The sequence below is a fragment of the Plectropomus leopardus genome, chromosome 6 (genome assembly GCF_026936395.1).
Source record: "Plectropomus leopardus strain MGB_pleo_1.0 chromosome 6, ASM2693639v1, whole genome shotgun sequence".
NCBI lineage: Eukaryota > Metazoa > Chordata > Actinopteri > Perciformes > Serranidae > Plectropomus > Plectropomus leopardus.
In genome coordinates this window covers 35159844-35172221 of record NC_142181.1, presented here as the reverse complement: position 1 = coordinate 35172221, position 12378 = coordinate 35159844, and the positions used below count along the sequence as shown (strand labels likewise).

The 12378-nt window shown below is 39.4% G+C and overlaps 1 protein-coding gene across 4 annotated transcripts in view; it reads left to right on the top strand.

Moving 5' to 3' along the window:
- The first annotated feature begins 1020 nt into the window (after positions 1 to 1020).
- LOC121942853 (leucine-rich repeat and fibronectin type III domain-containing protein 1-like protein) overlaps positions 1021 to 12378 on the top strand; it is a 527737-nt gene continuing 516379 nt past the window's right edge. For all 4 annotated transcript variants that reach the window (XM_088079341.1, XM_088079340.1, XM_088079343.1 and 1 more), the window contains exon 1: positions 1021 to 2476. The gene's annotated coding sequence lies outside the window, so the exon portion shown is untranslated. The remainder of the gene's footprint in view (positions 2477 to 12378) is intronic.

Genomic DNA, 12378 nt, shown 5'->3' with positions numbered 1-12378 from the left:
TCATCACAAGGAGGATTTTGCCAATGATGAAGTTAGGAGATCTGCAAATTCTGTTTTCTTAACATAGTAAAGAAAATACAAATATGATTGGTTTGCTACTAGCAGAATACAAATATATAACACAGTTAACTTGGTTAACTGAAGTTGCAAAAACCTAGAAAAAAAGTTTTAATTAAACTTATCATTCGTTTATTGCAACAACTTAAAAAAAGTAAACATAAGCAATTTTGAATAAACTTAACAATTATATATAAAGTAAACATAAGTTAAGACTTACAGTTATATGTACTTGCATCTGTCAAGGCAGTTTCCAAGATTTTTTTGTTTTTTAGCTAAATCAACCTGTGGGTTTTACAGTGTTATGCAAAATTATTTTTCAAGATATATTGTCAGGATCAAATTAAATCAGATTAACTCCACTAACAGAAGTTGCTCACACTTAAAAAGAAAAAGGTAATTTCAATTGTCCTTTTTAAATTGCAGCAACTTCATATAATTTAGTAATACAGCTAAATTTTAAGTTTAAGCTTTAAAGTAAACATAAATTAAAATTAAAAGTTATATTCAATTTCCTTTTTTTTATATTTTATTTTTATTTTTTAAAGGCAATCGGTTTCCAAGATTATTTCAGCAAGATCAACTTGTCAGATTTTAACAGTGTTGGCAAAGTCCTTTTTGTCATGATGAAGTCAGACCAACTCGGTTTATGGAAATTGCTACCTTAGAAAGAACAAAGGTCATTTGATTGGAATTTTTAAGTTGAAATAACTTAACAAAATTAAGTAGATACCACTAAATTTTAAGTGAACTTTACAATTCCCGATAAAGTAAACATAAATTAACATGAAAAATCATAATTGCTTTGCTTAAAAAAAAGGCTTGTCATATTTTTTAGTGTGATAGATAGTCCTCAGATAGATAGATAGATAGATAGATAGTATGGGTGTGTCTTTTGTTCGAACCCCTCGCGCAACCTCTCGTGAACACCGCACAGCCCCTCCCTCCTCTGCCACCCCGCCAGCCTCGTGCGCTACAGCCGCCTCCGACCGGCGCGCTGAAATCTGCGGCTGCAATTCAAACTTTAACCGTCCGTCAAACATGTCGCCCGCCAGCTGCAGCTGTCACTGAGAGACGCCACCCGGCACAGAGGGACGGAGCGGAGGAATTAACCGGACAACGGAGGAAATCTGACCGACAGTGTGACGTTTTGTAGCCTCGAAGGCGAGGATTACCACAGTCTCCAACGGTGGGCTGTGTTTTTTTCCCTCTAAAAATAGGCGAGTTTCGGTATGCACAGCCTGCTGCAGGTCTGCACGCCTTCACCGAGAGATGTTAACCGAGATCACTCATTGCTGCAAGATTGTTAATGTCTCTAAAACTGCATTTTTGTTTTTCACCATAAAAATGTTTTCGGAGCTCTTTGGTGGATTATCAGTGTCAGCTGTGTGATTTATAATTGATCACGAAGGACGGAGCTGGACACCGCCCGGACCAGCTTCAACGCTACTGGACCGGTATTGAATGTTCTTTGTGAAAAGAAAAAAAAAAAAAAAAAAAAAGGCAGCCAGCTTCCAGCTCTGCGTGCTGGCGGATGGAAACTGCGCGCGTTTGGCGGAATATTTTGGGATTCAAATAGTTTAATTTGTTAAATCGGGCCGTACCTGGAGGGACAGCTGCATGTTTTGGGGGGCAGACACCCAGACGGATGCTTGGATAAGTGAAAAAGGTTACTTGCACTCAAGGACACCATCAGTGTTGGTGGGTGTAGTTTCTTATTTGGCTTTTGAGGCACAATCTGGAGCTGCGCACGGGTTTGGAACGGAATCGCAGGTGTTTAGGCTCCCGACATCACTTTTCTCTGCTTGGATATCTCTCTGGAGACTTAGATGAAACAGCAAGCGGATGGCAGGAGAGCGTACGTCCCTGTTACTTTGAATATTGGAATAATTGGGATTTGAAAGGTGATTGGGAGGCTGATAGGAGTTTTCCAGCAGCTATATGAGCCCTTCATCCACCCACCTTTGTCGTTTGAGGATTTATGCGTCTCGTGGGTTTTCACGGTGAGACCACCGGCACCTGGATTCCCGGTTCGCCCCCCTTTTTCTCCCCTTCTGCCTGACTGCGCGCACGTCTGTTCCGGTAATTCCGCTCCTGCTGCTGCCGCTGCTTCTGTCCGGTCCCCCCACCACACACACACACACACACACACATACACACACACACACACACACACACACACACACACACACACCCCAGCCCCAGAAAACTACCAAGAGAGCCTCTCTCTCTCCGCGTGTGGATGGGAAAGGAGTCGCGCAGGAGAGGAGAGCAGGAGTTGGGATAAGCAGCCGACCCTAGTCGCCTTTTTGAAAGAATTCGGGGGTTGTGATTTAACTTATCTATTAGTGGACGGGTCGAGAGAAGAAGGGATTCCAGAGAAAAGACGGAAGAGGAGAGAAGGTGGAGATCGATGAAGGTAAGGCTGATTGATTGGCTGTTAATAATGCAGGGTGTGTGTGAGATGGCGGAGGATGCTCGGTGGGACCGAGCTTTGCTGCAGCTGATTTTTTTTTTTTTTGCCACGGGGATGCCAAGCTCATGTCGGTGCCAACAATAGTTTTATTGTTAGTGCCCGGGAAATGAATCATTGCTGTAATCTGATTAGGCTCTGCCATAACCTCGGTATGTGTTGTGTGTGTGTGTCTGTGTGTGACTGCTCTCTTGTTTTGCGTTGGCACTGTTGGTGGACTCTGCCATCCTCCAAGGCTACAGACAATTTATTTAAAGCTCTCCAAAATGTAGCACAGCGCCGTTGACAGTGTTCTCTCTGGTGGCTCAAATTGTTATTTTGGCGTCTCACTTCTGTGCTGCGATGCATGCTGTATGGGAATGTGATGCGTGCATGTCTGTATGTGTGCGTGCGCGCGCGTCAGGATGCATCCGTTCGCGCGCGCGCGTGTGGGTGGGAGCGCAGTAATAGAACCCATTTTTGGGGGGAGCCTTCTCTCTCTCTCTCTCTCTCTCTCTCTCTCTCTCTCTATCTATCTATCTGTCTCACTCTCTGTTTCTGAAGCTGCCTCATCATGCCGCTCCAGTTGACTGGCGTTACAGCCACATCTATTATGCAGGAGTAGAGGAGATGAGAACACAAGAGGGGAGGAGAGGAGGAGAAGGAGACAGGGTGGAAGGAGTAGAAAGAGGGATAGAGGTAAGAATCATAGAGTCAGGACAGGGTGAGGTGGGAAAAGATGGTAGTAGAGGGAGCAGTACATGATGGGAGGAGGTGGAGAAGGGAAGGGAAGGACCAGAGAGTGTTAAACAAAGATACAGAAAAAGGACAAGCGCAGAAGATCTCAATGGTGATAAAATGAGGATAACAGTTAGATGAGGAGAGATGGGAGAAGCGAGGAGAGGGTGCAGGAAAAAATGGGACGAAGGAAAGGAGGAGGCAGAGGAGAGAAAAGAAGAGGCAGCACAGGGGCAATACGGCTATACTGGAAAAGAAAGATATGTGCAATTAGTCAAGAAAAGTCATAGTATATGTTGAAAAAAGTAATAGTATAGAATGTAGAAAAAGTCATAGTATAGGGAATGTTGAAAAAAGTCATAACATAGCAAAAAAGGTGTAAAGAAGTGATAGTATAGTATGTCAAAAAATGTTAAAAAGTCATAATATATGTCGAAAAAAGTAATAAAATAATATAGCGAAAACAGTGTAAAGAAGTCATTGTCATAAAAAAACAGGTCATAAAAAGTGTGAAAATAGTCATCGTATAGTATGCTGAAAACAGTGATTGTATATTATGTCAAAAAAGTCATAGTATACTGTTTTGGAAAAGTTTTGTATTAACATTGTTTTCGCTGTTCCTTAAAATCTCAAATCATGTCTAACATTACGCCAAATACATTGTGTTACTAATTTTGAATCTAGTGCTAGCCCGTGTGTCCATTGATTGTATCTTTATTTTTCATCCTCCAAAAAGAGGTGCAGACTTGATGTTTTGTGAAGTACTCATATTTGTCAGGCTGGTCTGTGGCGCATGCAGTTGGTGACGGGAGCGTCTGAATTGGGAGTAAAAACAGCAAGTGCTAGCAGCTTGCCAATGTCTGGGAAGTGTGTGTTTATAGACACAATCAATTTAGATTACCTGAACAAAGTCATTGGAATAGGGTAGATATTAATTATAAAATGTTATTGTAATGCTCTAAAATGACCATTGACAAAAATGTGTGGGAACCCTGTGAAGTTCCAAACGGAATCCTTTCAGGGCGATCTACCTTGAAGCTAACACAAACAGTAATACCCAGAACCATCCGTAAAGGTTCCATCGTGAACCCCCTATGAGAGGTTCTACAGAGAACCCTTCCATGGTGTAACTGTTTCATCTAAAACCTTCCCTGGGGTTTTTTATCCAGAACCTTTGCAACCTCTAAGGGTGCTAACAAGAACTTCTCAGTTTGTTCTACCAAGGCTGTTAAAATAGCAATTGACTACATTATCCATAGATCTTTCGCCTACAAATCATGGTTTTAGTTCTTAGTAATACAAATAACCCTTTCTTTAAAAAAAAAATAGAGTTCTTCAGAACCAAACGGTTCTAGGTAGATGTTTTTCCCCTCAAGAAGTAACCTTTATGAACCTCTATTTTTAAGAGTGTACTTATAAGATGACTTAATGTTTTCCTTATGACAGAACAGTAAACAACATGGCAGACCAGGACACAACAGGACAGAGACATGAGGCCTGTAAAGAGCCAGAGACAGTTTAGGAATCAGTGACAGCTTTACAACGAGAGAGCTGCTGTTTCCAAAAAAACGATCTGTTAAAGCAGTCATAAAATATCTCCACAGCCAAGCGAACAAGCTGCATGAATAGACTTAAACAAGTTCAGGACCACGGAGAGCTCCTTAGAGGCAGTCTGAGTCCTTGGGGAAATGTAACAGAGAGCGACCTCAGTAACAAGGCGACAACATGGTCAAAGTGCTGTAGTGAACTGTAGATAGTTTCAGAACCATGGAGAGCTCAAGCATAATTTGGATTCCTCTGAGAGTCCATTCATGTTTTCAGCCCCATAGACAGTTCCAACAAGAGTTGAACATAGCCACTTTAAGTTTGTGGATAGATTTCAACAGGCTGACTGGAAATCAGGACCATGGAGAGCTCATTTGAGACATTCTGAGTTCCAGGAACAGTGCAAGAGAAACTTTTTTTTTTTTTTTTTTTTTAATTGAACAAAGTTAATGTACAGACATTATAGCTTTGATATCTTATTTTAGATTGATAGGATCAGGTAAATATAATGCAGACAGAGAAAGAAGAAAAAAACAGAGAAGAAATTTGAATATTAAATGTATAAAAATATATATGTATAGAGAAAATAAAAGGAACAATAAAATATAAATTAAGGGATACAGCTTATGTTGTAAATCACATTTTTTTGCATTATGTTAACAGTTGTGTTTTTATGTTTGATGCATTTAGGGATTACACATCACAAAGAAAATCATTATGAAACACATTAAACCTTCTTGGGTTTGTGTAGATGAAATGTTCCAAGTCATCCTTGCTATTGTCCATGACCAGTGCATTAACAATGTCCTTTTGAGAAAGTTTTCAAGTTAAAAAACCTTTCTGGAAAGCCAGTCATGTATATCAATCCAAAAAGCATCAGAATACGCACACTAGAAAAAAGAAGAAAAAAGATCAGTAATTTCAGTGTGATCACAAACTACACAATTGTGAGTTTCAATGCCAGATTGCTGTCGCAACATTCACTGAATGAATATGAGAGTTCATCTTCAATGTTTTTTAGTGGACTTTAAATAAAATAAAATATATAAATACTCCATTTAATATTTCTGGATAGTACTTTTTGAATAAGTTTTTGAACTTGAATTTCCGTGAGGTAATATAGGGCATGAGATGTGAATAATTGCAACAGAAACTGACCTCAGTGGTGAGGGGTGTCTGACAGGCATTCAGCAAATTGGAGAGAGCTGATGTTGGTTCAGACCGTGGAGAGCCATTAGTGGCAAAGTGAGCATAGCACCATGGATAGTTCCACCATAACTCTTTGTAGTCAGAGACAGTGGATATACTTAGACGGCCCACTTCATATTCATACCTGGTGTGTGTGTGTCACATGCGTTTCGCCACTGCCCCGCTATTTTAGGAGAATAACGGTGGCCTTGAGTCTATTAATTTCAATGGGAAAAGTGAACAAGAGAACGGATAATGACCATTCCGTCAGTCCCAGAGAGAAATAAATATTGGATACATTTGCCACAAGCCCCAGACCATCTTAACATTCTGACACTTAAATAGCTTTTTTTTTCAGATGGAAAAATCACAATCTCACAAAATCTGGCAACACCTGATGCAATCTTTTACTCAGTTGATATTAGAAATTAAGCTAGCAGATACAAACAAGTGGCAAAATAATAAGCAAACATTGTTGAAACCAATATCTTGTTGTACTGTTTTAAATCACATTTCATCCATCCACATCACATTTACTACACTTTCAAACCAGATGGGGATATTCCAGGAGAGATGACCACAACCACTTATGAGCCTGTAAGTGAATACCATTCCATATCATTGGTGCAGCTTGTAATGCAGGATGAATTGTTATAGAGTTTCTTTGTTGTAGTTTTCAGATAGACCAAAAAAGTTGACTGGTTTCACGACCAAGGAGAGCTCATCTGAGCCACTCTGATTCCCTTTCACAACATAATAGAAACTGACCTCATTGATGAGGTTTGGGAGTTTTTCAGCACAATGGAAAGAGCCCTAGTCTGTCTCTCAAGGACATTTCGGTCACAACAATTAAGTCAAATTCAGCCAGTCTCCCATGCATTCTGCATGACTTTGCAATTTTGTCCACTCACTGCAACTTAACTGCAAATCTGACTATTTCAAACAGGTTAAATATTGTTTCATTGTAGAGTTGTGTGCAATGTACTGATTTGCTCAGCCCCTCCTTGCCATACTTTCTGTGTTTGTCATGAGACTACTGCTTTGGGAGTGTGAGCCCTGGGCTTGAAACAGCGCCACACAGAAATACAGTGACAGGGCTAACTGTATTACATCAGCTGATCATTGGTGATTAGCTGTTGCTTTAGTAGTTTTCAGGACTAAGGAGAGCCCCCATGAGGTTTGCGATGCATGACCTCTCGCCTGTTTACGGTCAGCTCTATGTGTTGTCATGGATACGTTGTACACAAACCAACTCACCAACAGTTAGCAAGGCTGTGGGGTCGAGATGCATGCAAAAGAAAATCCCACATTTCTGGTTGGAAGGAGAAACGCACCTGCTTTTAAATTTTATGAAAGACCAACAAGTCCGCCACTAGTAGGAAACTGAAAAAATGCTATTGTGATGCAAACATGCAAAATAATAAGCTGCTCCAGCTGTTCTTCTTTATATTTTAACATAATAAATATGTTACATCACGTTAATCGGAGTATGCATGGCTATATGTAAACTGGAATGTTAGTGGAATACTCTTTTCCATTAGACATGTAAACCACTTGATAGGGATATTGTCATATTTGGAGTAAGGGCAAAACCAAGGCTATTTCATGCATGTAAATGTACTCAATGATGATGCTACAACATCACAGGCAGATCCACGACATCCCATACATTCTGGTTTCAGTTTTAAATGTTCAGTTTCACATAGGCATTGGCAGTTTTACCACCCCTGACAAGTCTGTACAACCTAAAATAGATGCCGGGTGCAAGTAAGAAGTCTTAATTCCATCAGATAGACTCAGTGGTCATGTGTGTCTTTCCTTGTAACATGACATGAAATGAGCTGGAAGGACAGTAGGTTGATGTAGCAAGTGCAGAGAATGCTCTTCAGGTTTAAACCTGCATGTTGGCAAACGTCCATCCTGTTCTTGAGCCAGACATTGAAATGATACCACCTTCAGAGTTGCTGTTTTTTTAGCTGACCTTGACCTCTGACCTCCCAATGGAAGGAAGGTTAATCGAGAGGAGAATATCTGGAGTAGAATCAATAAAATGTGAAACTATTATTATTGTGGTTTCACTCAATATCAACTGCATTTCTTTTAGGGGCCCATAATAGGCATTTATGTGTTGCAGATGGCTTTAGCTGTCCATGATTACAAGACTATACGTCCTATTGTAGTTGCTCAGTATTGATATCATATCAGTCAGCTCCTTCTGGTTTAATACACATATTTTAATTTATGAATAATTCATTTGAGCATGCATTAATAGCTGTTTTGCAGCTATAATTTGAGTCTGCTTTTTAACCACCTTTTGGTTCCTCATGTATTTTCTCCTTAAAGTAGGGCAGAGCGATTAATCGGATTTTATTGACAATTCCGACTTTTGCTTCCAATGATTATGAAAACAATATAATTGCGATAAAAATGCTTATTGTGACGCATTTTGTTTTGCAATAATGCTCTTGTTTTGTTTTGTGATATAAGTCTAGTATACCTCTTTCCTTTACAGCGGTGCACTCAATATCGCCAGGTCAGTTAGGCAAATTTTTGCTTTTCTTTTTAGTGATTTTGTTTTCCTTAATGTCAACTAGCAACAAATTAAGGAACTGATACAGAACATCATGGAAACAGCAAGTAATGTATTCAAATATGTTATATTGTAACTAATTTCCATGCATGCATGCATGAGTAATCGCAGTCCATGGCTCTTCTGCAAACAGCATGGGTTCTCTTTTTCTCCTCATGCTGTGTTTGTATTTATATCCTATGTAAAATGTATTTGAAATATTCATATTTTTTGTTTGTTTGTCACTTGAATTACATGCAGAGCCATAGTCCTCTTAAAAGTTCAGTGTATACATGATGTTTCCAATTGTCAGTGAGTCATTTTGTGAAATAATCATCATCTAAATATTGACCAGAATAGTGGTGCCAATGATTATTTGCCATAATTAAGCAGACATGCCTTTTGGCATGGTTTAAGGTTCCTAAATGGGTCTTGATTGTATTTAGCATGAAAACTTGATTAGAAAAGATGTAGTGCTGAAATGACTAACAGTTTGATGGGATGGTCATGTTATAACGCAATTTATCTGTTAAACAGACAAATGGTCTGCAGGTCTTTTTCTTCTTTCATGGACATTAAATATTTTCTCTGACTGTGAGCTTTGTTCTAAATCACATTTACAGCTTCAAATTGGTTAGGTGCATTCGACTTGTGTTTGAGAATCATTTTAATAGATAACAGTCTGGTCTTTTCTGTGCTGTCAGAGAAAGGAAAATGGAGCAGCCAACAGATTTACTCACAGGTAAAGGAAGGAGGAAAACACATTAGAGTAGCATGCTGAGTGCAAGTGTGGAGGTGGAGATGTGCTCTCACGCTTTCTCTTCCTATCTCTCTCTTTCCCTCTCTCTCTCTCTGCTAATGGGATGTGAAGCACGTTGTAATGCCCTCCATATGATAATAGTCGCCACAAAACAACGCATCACTCAAGTTGCATTAACACATTTCACTCTATCATCACACTCAAGCATGACACTGGGTGGCTCTCCACCTGGCTGGCTGCTCTTCTGCCTGTCTCCCTGCCTACCTGTCTGCCACTTCCTTTAAGTCAGTCAGTCTCTTGTTTACTGGATGAATAAGAGTATGTTTGTGGACCACCTCTGCAGCTCATTGTATCATAATAACATGTGCACAATTTTCTATTTTCTTATAACACACATTCTCAATGAATTTATGGTCTGGAACATGTCTTCTTCTTGTCACACAAATACACAAGTTTTAAAGTTTGACATAGAGACTATCAGAGCTATGGTGAAATTAAAACTTTCAAAACACCAATTTGCCTCCTTGGACATAAACATAAACCTAGCCACTTTTAATGCTAATAGTGACGTTACTGTTTCCCCTTAGATATTAGAATAATTATGAAGCTCTAGTTATAACAATGTTAGGGGAATGTCAACGTGGAGTGATCATCAATGCCAATTTACCTTCAACTTGATCTATCCATTAACTTAATGAAGGTCATAGTTAGGGATGCATGATATTGGATTTTTTTGCTGATATCTGATGTTGATATATAATAAGTTGTTTGGATGATAACGGATACTGATATCAGCATATCCAAAATGTTTTCCACCTAATGTAAGTGATCATCAGGTCTCTTCTGTAGTGGAATTAACATCATACCATGCATACTGTTATCATGATGAGCCACCAGCAGATGGAGGGGCAGGTTACACAGCAACAGTTCTTGCATGATGTGTTGAACATATGTTGAGGTTGAGCCTTTCGTTCACATGACAATGGTGTTTTGGGGGCCTGAAATTGCAAACTTTTGAAAAATCTTGTAATTTTTTGAAAACGCAACCCCTTCTGTTGCTGCGTCAACTGGTAATGTGCGGATCCTGCGAGAACAGTGACTTCATGGTCGCATTTAACGCAGGCGTGCAGTGTTTCGCTATGGTGCATCATTACAAAGTTACATCGCCACCTACTGGCCCGACATGCATATGACAGTGTTTTTGTTTGTTATTGCAGATCTGTGTAAAGGAGGATAACTTTCACAATGTTATCATATGAATGCAGATGTTTTTCAACACCCAAAGGAAAAACGTTTCCATTTTTAGTCCTTTCTCCATGTGGCAGGAGACATGAAATACAATGCTGTCTAGAGTATGTAATTTTCATTCATTGTACAAAATAATAAAATGCTGCAACTTAGGGTTAATGTTCTGTACAAGTTCACTTTGTCAGTTAAAAAAAATATTTGTGATTTTATATATGTGATTTTAGCAGATATCAGCATGTTGACCAATTTCAATATGTCATTTTAAAGCTAATATCTGCCCACATCGATGATGTGCCGACATTTTCTAGCATCCCTAGTCATAGTTAAGGTTTCCTGTGCTTGGCTTATACCTTGTGCAAAAATGAGGCAGTTAAAGTCAGCCACAAGTTATAAGTATTATAAGATTTTAAAAGTGAAACACAATTCAAAATCTATTCTGCTGTATCTGGTGTTTCCATTGTATTTCAGACCTTGAAAATATTAAAAGGTTACATTTTTATTTGCAGCTCCTGGTAATTCACTTGCACTCTGGCCACCACCCAGCACCTCTAGGAGTATCCCTCTCTGTTCTTAAAAACTACTCCCCAGCTAAAAAAAACAAAACAAAATAAACACATTTCTAATTTCCTTCAAGCTTTGCTCTATTGAAAAAGCAAGAAGTTATTTTCCTGCTCTGAAAATTAGGTTGTGTTCTGATCTTTGCAAGCTGTCAAGCAGAAATGCTTCTTTTCTTTTTAGGAATTTTGACTGTAATGCAGTCTATTGTGTTGTTTTTTAGTGGAGTTAGCTATCAGTCCAGAAGCGGTACTTGTTACCAATAAAGTCTTGTTATGTAACAAAACCCTCCCGCCCAGTGGCAGATAAGCAGGTAAGAGGCCGTCACAAATATCCAGATCATAATGTGTGATTTACATTCCAGTGGAAATTCTGCATCCTGTCTGGTTAAAGAATTAATCTGTGGCTTAATCCCTCAGCCTAGAGCTATACTCCCCAATCCCTCCATCTATTCACCCATCTGCTTCTTCATCCATCTGTCCATCCAACCATCCATCCGGGGGAGTGGGGGGGGGGGATGTTTGCAGGTGCGCTCTTCTCTTTTCTACTAAAAACATTACATTTAAATGACATGCTACGCCGACTATGACATGCTACGCCGACTATCTGTACTCCCCGGGAGTCCCCTTCTTATCGGCAAACTTTCATTTCCTCTGCGCCGTCACTTGCTTTGAAGACATTGCAGGATGTGTTTTCTTTTTAGAGTCAGGCAGCAGTTCCATACAGCAAGAATACCACCACTGCCACCACTACTGCTGAGAAAATAGGAATTTTAAATTACTGTAATCTAGTCAGATTCCCCCCTAACGCACAGGGAACCGTAGTGTATGTTTATCTTAATTCTTTTCTATTTTAGAACACATCTCTTTAAAGTAAAGAGGTGTACCCTGATACTTACTCTGAGACCACTGTTTTATTAAGAATAAGTATCACTGTAATGGTGCTGTAGTTGGATTTCAAATGTGTAAGGTTTGGCTATTGATTTCCATTTCTGATCTGAATAGTTGTCATTACACACACACACACACACACACACACACACACACAGGCTCTAAGTGTGCCACGAATGTGCCGCGACAAAATGTACATTTCCTCTCCTCCTACTCTTCACCTCTCCTCCTTGTGTTTTGTCTCTAGTTTTTTTCTGTAACTTATTTTGTAATTTTGTTCTAAATAGACTAGAAGAGTGTGACCTATATTTGTGCCCAAATAAGGGATTGCAGTTCCTTTACTTTGTCAGACTAATGGAGAAATTATAGCAGTGGT